General features: G+C 40.8%; 1 protein-coding gene across 1 annotated transcript in view; it reads right to left on the reverse strand.

Moving 5' to 3' along the window:
• Positions 1-15,942, reverse strand: part of LARGE2 (LARGE xylosyl- and glucuronyltransferase 2) — a 52,111-nt gene that overhangs the window by 27,069 nt on the left and 9,100 nt on the right. Inside the window, exon 2 of the mRNA XM_053387314.1 lies at positions 8,463-8,631. The gene's annotated coding sequence lies outside the window, so the exon portion shown is untranslated. The remainder of the gene's footprint in view (positions 1-8,462; positions 8,632-15,942) is intronic.

Raw genomic sequence — 15,942 nt, forward strand, 5'->3', positions numbered from 1 at the left:
TCAATCAAGAAAAAACTCTGGAACGGAAAGAAGGACAAAATATTGGAGAAAATACACCAAGGAGAAAAAAAACTGAGAACCAAACCAAAGTCCAAGGAGGTGCTGAGAGAAATTAAATTCCACCAAGCAGAATACTCAAAATTGATCAATCAGGAGATTGAATGGAAAATAAAACAGATGAAGCAAAGATCTTTTGAATCAGCAAATAAATGTGGAAAGCTGCTAGCTTGGCAGCTGAAAAAAAGACAAAAGCTAAACACGATAACAAATCTAGAGATTGATGGAAGGACCGTACAGAAACCAGAAGAAATTAGGAGGTGCTTCCACAGATACTTCAAAGAACTGTATGCACAGGGGCCCCAGAAAGAATCAGAGATAGATCAATTTTTAAAGATAAATGGACTATCAAAAATAACTCAAGATAAAAGATCAATCTTGAACTCTATAATAACCACACAGGAAATTGAAGGTGCCATTCAGAATATGCAACTAGGCAAATCTCCAGGCCCGGATGGACTTACCTCCAAATATTACAAGGTTCTGAAGGACTATTTGATACAACCTTTGTTGGAGGTATGTAACCAGATTATGGATGGGAAGAGGGCACCAGAAACGTGGAAAGAAGCCTTCATCACATTGATACCTAAGTCAGAATCTGAAAAGACTCAGCTTAAAAACTACCGTCCCATCTCACTCCTAAATGTGGATTACAAAATATTTGCAGACATTTTGGCAAATAGACTTAAAAAAGTCTTAAATGAAGTAATTCATAAAGACCAAGCTGGCTTTCTCCCTGGTAGACATTTATATGAGAACACTAGAAACATCATTGACATTTTAGAACTTTTGCAGACTAACAGGAACACAAGGGCGGTGTTAATCTTTATTGATGCGGAGAAAGCATTTGACAATATATCTTGGATGTTTATGAAGAAGAACTTGGAGGGGATGGGAGTGGGACGGGGGTTTGAGAATGGATTACATGCAATCTATTCAGAACAAAAAGCTAAATTAATAGTGAACAATGTGGTGACGGAGGAATTTAAAATTGAAAAAGGGACACGACAAGGGTGCCCTCTATCCCCTCTGTTATTTATTTCAGTCCTGGAGGTGCTATTGAATATGATCAGAGAGGACCGGTTGGTACAAGGGATAGAGGTCGGAGTGAAACAATATAAACTGAAAGCTTTTGCAGATGACCTAGTTTTGACACTGCAGGAGCCAGAATCCAGTACAAAAAGAGTTCTCGAACTTATATCTGAATTTGGTCGGGTGGCGGGATTTAGGTTGAATAAACAAAAAACTAAGGTTCTGACCAAAAATTTAACAATTACAGAAACAGAGGGGTTTCAGAGAGAAACAGAACTGAATGTGGTTAAAAAAGTGAAATACCTTGGGATCTATTTGTCCTCCAAGAATTTGAATTTATTTAAGGATAATTATGAGAAATGTTGGTTGGAAGTTAAAAAGGATTTAGAAATTTGGTCAAGATTGAAACTTTCCTTGTTGGGAAGAATTGCAGCTATAAAAATGAATGTGTTGCCGAAAATGTTATTTTTGTTTCAAACCTTACAGATCGTGGACAGAGTGGATTGCTTTGGAAAATGGCAGAAGGATATATCTAGATTTATCTGGCAGGGCAAAAAGCCCCGAATAAAGTTTAAAATATTAACAGATTCGAAAGAAAGAGGGGGGTTTGCCCTGCCGGACTTGAGGTTGTATTATGAAGCTGCAGCCTTCTGCTGGCTGAAAGATTGGTTTTTGTTGGATCACCTTGGAATTTAAACTGCCCACAGAATCCCAAATTGTTAAAAGATATAACTGACATCATGATACGTGAGACAAAAGATGGATAACAGCCACAGTTGGCGTTCACATATTTGCAAATGGACTGGCATGAATACACAATGCCAGCTGCCCACCCAGTGTCCTCTTTAGGCGGAGTTATTTCTGGCACTGTAGTAACAGTAGCAATACACAAGTCTCCTGTCTGCCTAAGGAGAAGCAACCACACTAAAAATAGGGAAATCTCTATGATTGGACATGAGGCAAGGTGGTTAAAGCTATCTGCATAGCTCTCCAGTACTTTGCTGGCCAAGACCATTGGCTGTTTCACCGACAGTGACAGATATGCACACTATATATAGGGGTAGGCACTGCAAGCCTCTAAGTGAGCAGGGGAGAGGATTTGCAAAACCTGGGTCCTGCTAGACCGAGCGTGGCTTCCATGCCAGAAAACTGGAACAAAGAGCAGAACTGCTTGGTAGAGACTGGGTTGCAGGAGGTGTGGTTTAAAATTTTAAGCTTCAAAATTCCTGATCCTGAACAGAGGTATGCACTCTTTATAGTAGCACCATAAGATCCACTCTCAGCCCATGGCACTTTCTCAACAGTATATTGAGAAAGAGGCCAGGGGTTTTCCTCCCTGCCCCCAATCAACTGGTATAAAATTTTTATGAAATAAATAAAAATAAATTGTGCTTGAGGGGATTAGGCCAGGATGGGAAACCTCAGGCTAGGAACCAAATGTGGCCCTCCAGGACTCCGTATCAGGCTACACCTGGCCCTCATGAAGTTATTGGGTGTTTTTGCCCAGCTAGAATTGCCATTGAACGCTGCTAATGCCTCTTACTTGCCTAAATGAAGGACAGAGAGTGTACGTAGACACTAGCCTACTGCACGAAGGTAAAATCTGCACATTTGTTTTGCCCACTTTTTGCTCTGGCTCCACCCACTATTGGCAGTTCGCCTTCAGAAGGCTGCCCAAGTAGCCCACAGCCTGAAAAAGGCTCCCCAGCTCTGGATTAGACAAGTTAATCCTACCATAAGAAACATCCCTGGAATCAGTGATAAAGAGATTCACAATGAAAATGCTTAGTACAGTAGTAGCTGAGACGAAGTTATACAACATCATATTTTAAATATGTGTCTGGAGAAGCAGAGTTGTATTTCTATTGCACCTCTATCCAAAAGAGATCTGTAGCTCTGACAAAAGAGCCACTAATAATCACATTTCCTGCTAGAAGCAAGATATAGAGAAGTATCAGATGAAGAATTATCTTAGTGCACGGGACAAACAGTGACAAGTATTGCAACTAAGAATCTACAACCTTTTTAAAAAAGAACCCACTGAGTTCTGCAGTGTCTGGTTAGTAAGAAAGGAAGAGCAAATAGATTTTAACAGGTTATGACATCGACCGATTTAATTTATATATATTTATTTTAATGTATTTAAAATAAAGTATTGCATTAATGAATTTCATTATTTATTGTTTGCTTACTTACATTTGAATGCATCCATGGATGGTTGATCAGATTTTTAAATTGTAAGCCACCTTGAGGACTTGAGTCAAAGCAGAATATGAATTTAAAAGAATAATAAGAATAGCTCACAGTGACAAGTAGTCCACAAGTGGACTAAGACTCACTCCATATTCATAATAAAAATGTTACAATTTTTCACAGGCTTCCTCATTCTATTGCATTGTTCTCAGCATAGCATTCAAGTTTTTGCAAAAGTTAATGGGGTGTTGTTGTTTTTTTTCAAGGGGGTTGTTGGCAAGGAGAAGCTTAATGGCAGTGTTAGAGTGGTGTGTGCAAGTTGGGGGCAGCAGATGCATATGATTAGGGCAATATGACCCCAATCCACAAAGGAAAGGAGGAATTTAACAACCCAATGGCAACCCAAACACCATAAATTTAAGGCACATGTAAAAAAACTCTACCCCAAAGAATCATGGGAACTGTAGCTTAAGGATTCTGGGAACTGTAGCTCTGTGAGGGAGTAAGCTGCAGTTCCCAGGATTCTTTGCAGTGGGGAAATGTGCTTTGAATGTATGGTGTGTACACAGTCAGACTCTGTTGCTTTACATTGCAATCCTTTTGCATTCTCTTCCTTCCTATTTCTACTTATATCTACGCAAACCCAATTAGAGCTGGGAGGAAAATACAAGATTCACACCGGTATCTCCCAGTTACACATACCATAATCCACATGCGTGGAATTGCAACTTTTGTAGTACGGTAGGATGGAGGTCTTTGCGCATGGGGGAGCCAGTATGCCAGAAAGAAACTCTTCCAATTTATCCCTGCTTGCAGCACGAAGAGCTCATTCCCTGACGTTGGACACTCCTCACAGACACACACAGGGGCATGTTGCTGAACAAGAAATAGAGAGAATGGAGGAGTGGGGAATTAATAGCAGAAAGCAAAGAAGATCATAAATCCAAATGAAGTGTTGATGGAATCACAAACCACAACTGAGTGGCCTATGCATTTTACAACCTGCTGAGCTGATTTATTCCGGACTGGACTGTCAAGCCCAGAGGTTAGGCTGTGAAACAAATGGGGAAACAAACCCATGGTGAGGAGGAGAATCTCTTCTTCCTTCAATGAGATTTGAAACGGAAAGCTCTCTATAAAAAAGAAAACGCTCCAGTGCCCCCTCATACTGATCAATAGCCCCAAGGTCTGTAACTGTATAGGTCTCACATGATCAAGGGTGCAATCCCACACAGAGTTTCCTAGGCACGAGTCCCATTGAACACAGCACTTCTAAATGCATAAAAGGACTGAACTGCAAACTAGTGAACGGACGTCCCTCTGAGTGGTCAACTAATGTAAGGTTCTCCATGAAGAGAGATTCTTTACTGAAATGGAGACTTGTGAACGGTAAGTGAATTGCCCTCGTGCTCTAAAGGATGAATCATAAAAAATGAAGTCCAAATAAATGAGATTACAGCTTGGGTTGTTGTTTTGTCAGCAAGCTCTTATTCTTTGCTGCATTTTATTAGTTGAAACGGCATTTTGTAAGAGTTTGTTCTGTTGCATATAAACGTTCTATTATTGTCATTGCTGTTAGATGCCCTGAGTGTGGGATGGGTGATATATAAATTGCTTAGTAAACAGTCATCCTCTGCAGGTTCATTTAAGACATACTTCCTATATCTGTGTGCATTCTTTCTAGCAGTTTCTTTTGATAGGGAGAACACGCGATTATGCAGAGTGAGAGGTCAGCATTCTTCTTGCTTTTTATCTACACCAAATGCACAAAAAATTGGGAAATGAGCACCACAATGGGCTTGCTTATATTTGCCTTCAATACTGGGACTATGACATGCTGGATCTGGACTAGTAATATAACACACCACTATTATAACACACTAGACTCATCTGTTTAACAAGCAAAAGCATTTACTATTCTTTCATCCAAGATGGTCCCATTTTTTCATTCTACCTGTTGGGAAATATTTAACTTCCATAAGAGCAGAAGGTTCCTAATACTTCCACAAAAAATTCCTTTCGCCCCAGCCAAGAATGTGCATTTTGAATGGCTCTATTAAAACCTTTGATAACATGCTTGACATTAGATTTCTAATATTTAGAGAACTTTTGTACAAAAGATGAAGAGGTAAAAGCAGTAATGATACACTGGGCAAGAGACTTTGGTTATAATATACAGTATGATGATTGGATGAAATTATGGAATGAAAGGTTAAAATTTACGGCATGTACTGCATTGAAAGAAAATGTAATGAAAATGTTCTACAGATGGTATATAACGCCAGTTAAACTGGCCAAAATGTATAAAACATGCAATAAGTGTTGGAAATGTAAAGAAAAAGAAGGTACTTTCTATCATATGTGGTGGGAGTGTAAAAGGGTGAAAGACTTCTGGGAAATGATATACAATGAATTGAAAAAGATGTTGAAATATACGTTCGTTAAAAAACCAGAGGCCTTTCTATTAGGAATGGTAGGAAACGAAATTAATAAGAGAGACTGTAAACTGTTTCAATATGCAGTGACTGCCGCAAGGATACTTCTGGCCCAAAGATGGAAACAGGAAGAAATTCCAACAGTGGAAGAATGGAGAAGGAAATTGACGGAATATGCAGAATTGGACAAATTGACTGGGAAGATTCGATATCAGAAAGACCAAAAGTTTATCGAGGACTGGGGGAAATTTACAGAATATCTGAAAAATATATGTGATGTACAGACAACGCTTGTTGGTTTTGAAGAGACTCTGTGAGATAGTAAGAAATATTGCAAAAAAGAGAGTAAGAGGAAAAGGAGTTGGGAAAGGCAATATCATGTTTAGAAATTTGTCAATAAATAGAAATTTTACGAAAGATTGACAGAGAAACTGAGGGAAGTCAAAAATTGAAGAATGAGTGCAAAATAATTTGTTGATTGTATAAAATTTGTTTGGAAAATGAATAAAAATTATTTTTTAAAAAATCTAATATTTAGAGAACTAGGTGCTTGGAAAGGATTAAGTGGAGATGGATCTTTCAAGGCTAGTTAAAACTCTTTTTGCATCTATTCTGCCCTGGACACATGAGTAGTCTGCTCTCCAAGAATAGGAGACTATGGAGATCCAAATAGGGCACTTAAAGCATAAATGCTCATTAAGCACTTTTAAAAGCTCTGTAAATTAAACCACTACAAAGTCTTGTGGCACCTTAAAGACTAACAGATTCGTGGTGATCCCCCCCACCAAAAAAACACACCATTCATGGTGTAAAGTCTATTTAACACATGAAGTGTTATCCTCAGATAGCCCATGCAGAGAAAAATACAGTGGACAGTGGAATCAAATGACTAGGAAACACAAGAAGTACAGTGTGACACACTTAAAATGCCAATTATTTTAGTGGAGGCGCTGAAAAGATTTTGGACAGGTCATCCTACTTCTAAATATGCTGTTATGGTTTCCTAATGTTCCCTAGCAGAGAATAAAAATAAAAAGCTTACCAACTGCCATTTAAAAACTCCCTTTTAAGACTGCCTTCCTCGACCCCCATTTCCCATGCAGAATATGTTTGGAATGAAAGGTGGGGCTGAATTAGAATGGGGAAAAGATCTGATCAGACAGCAGTGGAGGGAGGTCTGCAGAGTCCCCCAGGCTCTGCTTTGTGTGTAAGCCAAGTTGCCTTCTGTGATAACAATTCACCTGCACTGCTGTGCTAACTGAGGTTCCTGAGGTGAAGGTGTGCTGGTGTGCTGCACAGAAGGCAAATTGTTAGTGAGGGGAAGAGATCTCTTACTGAGTTCTGTGTAGAATAAACCTCAGTGGCAGACATAAGGACTCTGTGCCTAGCTGAAAAGGACAGGAGGGCTTTTATGTTACAGGCAAGAAAGGGCACCAACGCCCATTCAAATGAAGTAATGAAAATAGTGGCAATTCAAAATCCATTAGGGGCTTCGCACTTTGTTCCCTTTCCCCTGTCAGTAAAAAAAAAAACACTGCTCTTAGTACTCCACATTTCTAGCTCTTGCCAGAAATAATTACAGTAGTCTGTGCCTCAAGACAACTTTGAGTCCACAAGGTCAGAATCAGAGCATCACTCAGCAGTTTTCACAAGCATTTCAGAAAATCCAGGCAAAACCTTAAAAAAACCCACCCATGTCACCCAGTTCCAGAGCAGAGGCCTTGCCTTCTGAAAGGAAAGGGTTTTGCCACCAATTTTGACCACTTCCCCCACTTCAGCTCTTGTGGAATAATAGGGGGATCAGAATGTCTTCAACATCTCTCTCTCCCAGGGTCAATCTAGCTCTTACGCTCCTTTCTTCTTGCCATCCCTTTTATTTCAAAGTTCAATAAACAGGAAGAAAAGGGAAAGGGTCTTGACAAATCCCATCAAGGCTCAGGAAAAACCAAGCCTGCCTCCAGCTGACATACCAGGCCCTGCGCTAATGAGAGGTAAGGAGGCACCTAAGAAGAACAGGCAACAGCAAAGAGAAGGAGAAATGAATTGTTCACATTGCATGCAGTAGACAGCTGCACAAATCACACACTTTCCACACCTAAAAGGGACAAGCACCAGATCCTTGCAGGTCCCCATGCTTGACCAGGGCTTCTACATCTTGCATCCCAAGAGAGGCAGCCCAGAGGCCAACAGCTGCATCCAGTCAAGAATGGAATTTGCAGCTGAAAGGCTTTTGTGCAAGGGATGCACAATAGCCAGGCCAGTACAGGGGAGGGTCAGAGTTAACTCTTTGATCACCACAGCCCCAGAGGGCAAAAAAGAAAGGAACAGCCTGTAGTTGCCATTCTTTCTAAAATGGCACATATGTTATCATGCATATTCAATCTGATCACTGATCACAGCAGGCCTCTAGTATTATTCAAGCAAAAAGAATATGTGTTCCTAGAACTGAGAGCTCCAGCAAGCAGTGAAAAAGCTCATCCCCATCCCATCTCTATAGCATAACACCAAATACCTTGGATGCTGAACTCCTTGCAAGTTGAACGTTTTGGCTCCTGAACACCACAAACACAGAAGTGAGTGTTCTGGTTTGCGAACGTTCTTTGGAAGCTTCCTTCAGCCAATTGGAAGCCACACCTTGGTTTCCGAACGTTTTGGAAGTCGAACAGACTTCCGGAACGGATTCCGTTCGACTTCCAAGGTACCACTGTAACCTTTTTTTATCCTGTATGAGAATGAAAAACCAACCTTGACAATACACACCACAGTGCCTGGGGTGCAAAGGAGACCAACAAAGTGGATGAACTGCTGCGAGGGTTCTTGTCCATCTATAGATAGTGGAGAGTAGACATGGTCCCACAGTCACCAGGATAAATGAGCTCCAGATGAAGAGTCAATGTCCATTGTTCAAGAGCACCTGAAACAGCACAGAGAGGCTGAACAAGGGTCAAAGTATAGGTGATACGTATACCTCCCCTTTTTACCTTCTCCCGGCCCCTTAAGGGGCTACCTGTTACTTCAGTGTAGATTACCTACATTCAAATTATTTGGTACCCAGCGCTGCACTTCAGTTGCATTTATACTACTATTTCTATACTGCCATACCATAAAGCAGGACAGTGCTCATAATAAAGACAATGAAAAAGAATGCAATGTTTTATCACAATAGGAAGCTGCCATCAGAAAAATAAATAAAACATTTGCTACTCAGGATTGATTCATATGACCCCATTTACTCAGTATATCTAGGGAATTGTGTTAATTTTGGTACAGGGGAGCCCCAGCTTTCCAGCAGGTGGAAATGTTGACCGAAAATATTGCTCATATTGGCAACAGAGGTTTTAGCAAACTCACTGTAAGAACAAGGGTAGTACATTCAGCCCATATTTTGTTACGTTTCAGAGAGAAACTAATCAATCTTGCAGCACATTAAAAGAGGTTGTGCTATGACAGAAAATGAACATTGCTGTGATGGCTCACACTGGTTTTACAATTACACTATAAAATTACACTACTAGCAGAATGGGATAGGATGCCCATATTTTGGTTTCCCCCCTTGAAGAGCCAGCTGCCAAAGGAGTGAATGTCAATTGGGAGACTTGTCAGCGTAACAGTGCAATCCTATTTCTACTCAGAAGTGTGTATGAGATCCCAGCCAAAGGCCCACTGAACACAACAGAACTGTATTTCTAATGTATTGTATAGGATAGCATATGCTGCAAGTATCTCGCCCAGTAGGAGATATGTGAAATTTAACCATCAAACCTGAGCCCTGGGCTCATTAGAGATAATTTTAACAGGAAAAGGCATCACCTTTGATTTCTTAGTGGAAATTAGTTTTGAATGCAGTTTGAAAAGAATTCATGCTATTATGAATTTTAGAATTCCAAGGTCAGGCTCTGAAAGGAGTTCTTTGACACAGCAGCTTACACACCTTGGGTAATTTGTATTTTTCTGAATTGTCATATAGAAAGGGTGGCAACTCTCAGGTAGGCTTGTAGGTCATATGTTATTTTGTCATTATAATAGAAATCCAGTATCTCTAAACCTTTCTTGGTAGTCACCTGAAGGCTCTTTTTCAAAGATTTCGTACTACATTAAAATAGCACGAGTTCTGCAACGTTTCTGAAATGTCTTGACAGAGCTCACAAGGAGCATTATTGCCATTGCAAGATTGTACTTTGTTTTTTTTTATAAGATATTTATTAAAGTTTTCAATATTAATACAATAAGAAAAAATCAAAAATAAAAAAGGAAAAATAACAAAAATACAAAAATAAAAATAATTAAAAACACATAAAATTTCCATAACTTATTTTCCATTAACTTATCTCCCAGACCTCCTCCTACCTCCCTTTTTTGTATTCCAATTCAAATTGTTAATTCAACAAATCCGTATCAATAAATTTTAACCTGCTTCTTTTTAATTCAACAAATCCTTATGTTCCAGTTCAAATTGTTGATTCATCATTTCCTTATCACCAAGACTTTAGTTTTACCACATTTTTCTTTATATAACCCGCTTTTTAACTTTATCCAAGCTTAATTCTCATCCAAACCTATATAACAGTGCTTATTCTTAAAACATTTCCCTAAGGTCGAAAGAAGGTTCCCTTCCACAAATTTCCAGTTCTCCTAGAAATAAGACAAAAAAAAAGATTGAACAGAAAAGCAACTTATATCATGTACCCTTCCCATTTTTCATTCCACCCACCCCCCTTCCCGCTTTCAGTCCCAACAAATCTCAAAATAAAACCATCAACCCGGTGACCTTATATCCGAGGCTCTTAAGTCTCTCTCCTGACCCCTCTGCCAGTCTCTTTGATAGTCTTTAATATTCAAAACCAAATCTCGATGGGACTCCCGCCCTGCAGCGTCCAAGTTTCTTCCAGCCAGGCCTACATACTTGAAAGTAAGTCCTGTAAGGTATTCCACATCTTGTTTCATTCTCCTTAAAATTCCAAATGTCCCTATAGCTCCAACTTCCAACTGAATCAAATTTATAATCCAAGTGTCATATGATCTCCAGATAAGGAGATCTCTCCATTTTTTCATTTTCCAATTCAGGCCAGGCTTCCATCTTCAAAGGTTTGTTTCTTCTTATTACCATCGTGCCAGGCCTCAGGTTACCGCTCACCTTTTGCATCTGCAGGGTTAGGTCACCCCCTTTTTTCTCTTCAATGGCAGCATTATTCTCCTTCTCGGTTTCCTCTGTTTGTTCAGTTAAGTGAAAATCCTGTACCAAGTTCTTATCAAGTTCATTGCTAGAACTGGCTCTTGTGCCCAAGGTTATAACATTTGTAGTCAAAACATCTATTTGATCTTGCAACTTTCCCAAGAGAAAGAAAGTCTTGTTCAGTTCAGACTGTATTTCTTTACCCACGGCCATTCTTGCAATGTCCCAAAACTCCCTCTAGGGGGATTTAAGTTTCTTTTTACTCCTTTCAGCACAAAACCAAAAGTTCCATACGTTAAATTGTAGCAGTCCTTCCTTCTTTTAAAACATAAAAATGTAACCAATACTTACATTGTAGCCAATATAAGCAGCAGAGACAAAAACCTCTTTTTGTATCTTGACAGCTAACTTGACAGCTGTCAAATTATTCAATTACTCCTCAACCGGCATTCACGGACCACTCCCGGGTCCAGGGGGGGTGGCACGTCGGTTTTTAAATTTAGTTCTTCTCCTGCAGGTTCCCCTGCTTCCAAGTAAGTTTCCTTGTAATTTCAATCAGTAGAATTAAAATATTTTATAAAAAGTAGAGTTCTCCACGACCTTAGTTGGAGGTTCTTTGCTTCAAAATATTTACAGAAAGCGGAGGCAGACTTCCTGGTTTTACCTTCCCCGATCAGTGCCGAATTTAAAAATATTTAAAGGATCCAATTTCCGTACTACTCACGGGTTGTTGTTTTAAAGTCCCAATTGTTCCAGGAAAAGGCAGCGCTCTCCGGCAACAGCAATGCGGCTTCGCTCCACGGAAATAGCCGATGACTCTCAGCACCGCGCCGCTTCCCCCTCTTCACTTTGGAGCCCGTTGGTGGGTTCCTTAGTGGGTTGGGGGGGCGCTAATGGTGCCCGCCGAGTCCCATGGTCACAGGCTTCATCCGCCTGTGATTTTTGAGTGGGTCCCCGCTTCGCCGCAGCGGATCCGACCCGTTTCGCGGGGAGCTGGTCCCTCCAGTTCAGAGGGAGGCAGCCATTGCCGAAGGCGCCACCCCGGAAGTCGGCAAGATTATACTTTGAATGGGAAAGCCAGTGTACTCTCTCTCTCAAATGTGCTTGCTAATAAGTGTCCCGCTGTTATCGTTCCAAGTGGCAGGTAAGTGTGCCCTTTTGTGAACAGCCTTACTCATTGCTTCGGTGTTTAACTTTGTTATGTGTGGTAGCAAATGTGGCAAGAAATGCACAGGATTAAAATAAATAGTACTAAGACAACCAGGCAGAACATGAAAAGAAGTGTGATTAATGCCACCGCACACACATTTTTAGGCTGCCAGCAGCTGCCTAAAATAAAAACAAACCAAATGTTTCTAGCCCCATACACATGGTGCTGATAATGTCAAGGTTGCAGGTTCGATCCCCATATGGGACAGCTGCGTATTCCTGCATTGCAGGGGGTTGCACTATGTGATTCTCAGGGTCCCTTCCAACTCTACAATTCTATGATTCTATGTCCACAGATGCACCCAGCAGCACTGTGGGAAATGGCTGCTCTAAAACACTCAGCGTTTTGCTGAGGCACAATAAATGCAAAGGAAAATAATGAAGAGAAAATATTTACAAGAGGCACAAAACAGTATGTTAGTAAGCCATCCTTCTTCGCCAGCTTCCACATGCACAGCGTTACCAGAGAATTCTTTGTCTTCAAGCTGAAATCTCTGCCTAGCAAGAAGATTTAATTCCTGTTCTCATAACAGGTTTGTCAAGCACAGTGCATATTCCCACTTGCAGAAGTTATTAAGCATTTATACAAGCTCAAATTGTAACATTTGCTGCAAATGCTGCCAAGACCAACAGGAATTTACTTGCTAAGGCATCACAGTCCAAGCTGGGTAAGACACAGAAGAACAGGGAACAGACATTTTGTGAGGAGCATTGCATTTACTCATTTCCACCATGACAATTACTTTTAATACACAGTCGTATTCTAGCTAGAAAGCTTCCAGTGGGAGGATTACCCTTGAGTATGTTTAATACCACCCCAATAATTATCTTTCTAAAAGCATGGATGTAGGATTTAAAAACGGAATTCTTCACATCAGTTTCTTGGACTCTATAAACCATTTGCTTAGCACTTTAGCTATTACATGCAGAAAAACCCACAGCCTGACTAAATAGCCACTTTCCTGTTAGGCTGCTGGGTAAGAGAAGATGACACAACCTGCCAGGGCTTGAACAACTAAGTGTGCTCTTTGGAAAAATCAAACAATTGCACCATTCACCTGGAAACTGCAGGAACAGCAAAACCTTACGGTAAACTTGTGTGTTTCGGCATTTTAGGTTTAGAAAAGCTCTAACCCCATAGCTGGATTGCTCAAGTCGGAGTGCAAGCTCAGCAGCAGTACAGGAAAGAAACCCAATATAAAAGGTGATGCCTTTGGGAAGTACTGGAAGCAGCATCACACAATAAAAGTGTTAAAGGAATCAGTGGAACACAAATTTTACAGAGGCATTTCACAACACACAGCATGCAATATAGTCTTGTAAAAATAGGGCTGAGATAAAATAAATCATTTTTAGGATAACATTCAAGCTAGCAGAAGTAGCAACATACTAATAGCTGCAATGTCCAGTTTGATGCAAAATAGGCTATTCTCCGTCACAAGTTGCTACTGGAAGTGCCTGAAAACAGAAACAGTTGGAAACTAACAGGCACTGAGGCTGCATTATCTCAATTTCTATAAGGTCAAATGGGTCCCCTTATTTGATTTATTTATTATACATCTTCTCTTCTTCTTAAAGGAGGAAATGATTTTAAAATATTTAACAGGAGCATTTGTACCTTTAGTACAACACTCATGAAGAAAAACCTCTCTAATGCTTTTAACCCAAATACGTATTGTAAATTTCCTTCACTATACCAGCATCGACATACAGTCGTACCTTGGTTCTTGAAGAGAATCCGTGCTGGAAGTCCATTTGACTTCTGAAAATGTTCGAAGACCAAGGTGTGGCTTTTGATTGGCCGCAGGAGCTTCCTGCATTCAATCGGAAGCCACGGAAGCAGTGTCAGAAGTTCGGGTTCCAAGAACGTTTGCAAACCGGAACACTCACTTCTGGGTTTGTGGCATTCGGGAGCCAAAACATTCAAGTCACAAGACATTCGAGAACCAAGGTACAACTGTACAGTATGTTGTTGTTTAACAGTCATTATCATAACCTGCTATCACATAGTCACTCCCAGCCCAGCACTTTGTTTGGGTTCAAGTCGTGCTCAAGCAAGGTGCCTCAGGCCAACAGGAACCAATATGGGTAAAAATGAATTAGGAAATAAGGTGTGCTTTACAGTATGTTGTGCCCAAGCCAGTTGTCAGGCTGGACACAATTCTATGCTTGCCCTGTAGGTTGCTGACCTGAGGTCCAAAGCACACTGAGGTACACACCTCAATTCCTTACGATTTTTAATACATTGAACGTTATTGGTATGGGGCATCATGCTTGACAGTGTCTTGTCACTTCCTGTCTAGATCAAGATGGAGACCACTTCTTTCAGAGGTCTGAAAGGTCTCTGCAACCAGATGGGGCTTCTTTGAGGAACCACAGGAGGATGGCCTGCAGTGCCTGGGGTGATCCCCCCTCCCCACCCTATAATGAAGTCAGCCTGACAACTAGGAATAGGGAAGGCAGGAGAAGCCTTTTTGCATTGATCTAAACACAGCAACTTACAATATTTTTCTTCTTATGGTAGCCCAATTGTTGCGGCAAAATACAATACAGGTAGGTTAGAATTTACACGTATGTTTTGCTATCTTTACTGGACTCACATTATAATTGTCTGATCTTAACCATTATCAGCTGGAATCAACAGAACATAAAATAATGTTGCCAAGCCATAAGAATTGGATTTCGCCTAAATGAAAAACCAGGGACTACACTGCTTTTTTTTTTTTTTTTGTAAATCACTAGTGATAACACTTTCTATTCGGAGAACCTTGCAATAATGCCAACTGGCTTAGGTTGCCATGAAGCATGAGTCACAGCCGAATTGGCAAGCACTGTCCTTCAGTGAATCCCCTAATAGTTACTGCAAATGAGTCTCTCACCAAACTCAAGTCGAGAAGGCTAGGGCTAGTACAATTCTTCCACAATTCTTGCACTGTCTGTTCCTTGAATTTTAAGCTTGCGAGGTTCTAGGACCTGTTTTATCTTCTGCAAGGAGCCTATATCAACAATTGCCAATGCATTATTAGTGATAATATAATCTATCACAGATATATGGGCATGGATCCTGAGACCCCTGAATGAAAGGAAGTTGACAAAGAGAATTTTCATTCCCCCACTCACCCCAGCACCCTATCCAATGGGGGAGAGGAGACAAAATCAGACAGCTTGAACAAGCAGTTTCACTTGAAGTTGCATTTGAGGCTAACTCAAAATGCTAACGTTAGAAGGCACATTTGCAGGAGGGGACAGGTAGGTGGAAGGGGGTGCTTAACCCAACTCATGACTGCCAACTCTCCCTTGAAAACATCTTCCGGGGTTTTACTCCTTTCCCCTCAGCATGGAGAATAGCATTTATGAGGAGAATCGGTCAGCATGGAAGTTACTAACCCAGCCTTCCCCAGCCTGGTGCCTTCGCCATGGACTATAACTCCCATCAGCCCCAGCCACCGAAGCTGTGCTGGCTGGGGATCAATGGGAGTTGCAGTCCAAAATGGCTGAAGGACACCAGGTTAGGGAAGGCAGGGTTAAGCACTACCATCCTCCCTTCTCCACTACAAGCCCACCTCTCAACCCAGTTGTGGGATTGCCTTGGCAAATAAGGGGTTGGGAAGAGGCTTTTGTGAAGGTTCTGCCTCTAGGGAAAATACTTATTTCAAGAGCTTAGAGAAATCCTTTGTTATACCATCAGCATTTGCAGTGGGCTTGACCTTTTTCGAAATAAAGAGGAGCGGATGCTTAATTTAAACAGCTCTGCACAATGGACCAAACATTACAAGTACTGTAAAAGGAAATGCAACCCTCAGATCAAGCCCTCAAACAAGTCCCTTGTAACAGCCCCATTCA

Source organism: Podarcis raffonei, chromosome 1 (genome assembly GCF_027172205.1).
Source record: "Podarcis raffonei isolate rPodRaf1 chromosome 1, rPodRaf1.pri, whole genome shotgun sequence".
Classification (NCBI taxonomy): domain Eukaryota; kingdom Metazoa; phylum Chordata; class Lepidosauria; order Squamata; family Lacertidae; genus Podarcis; species Podarcis raffonei.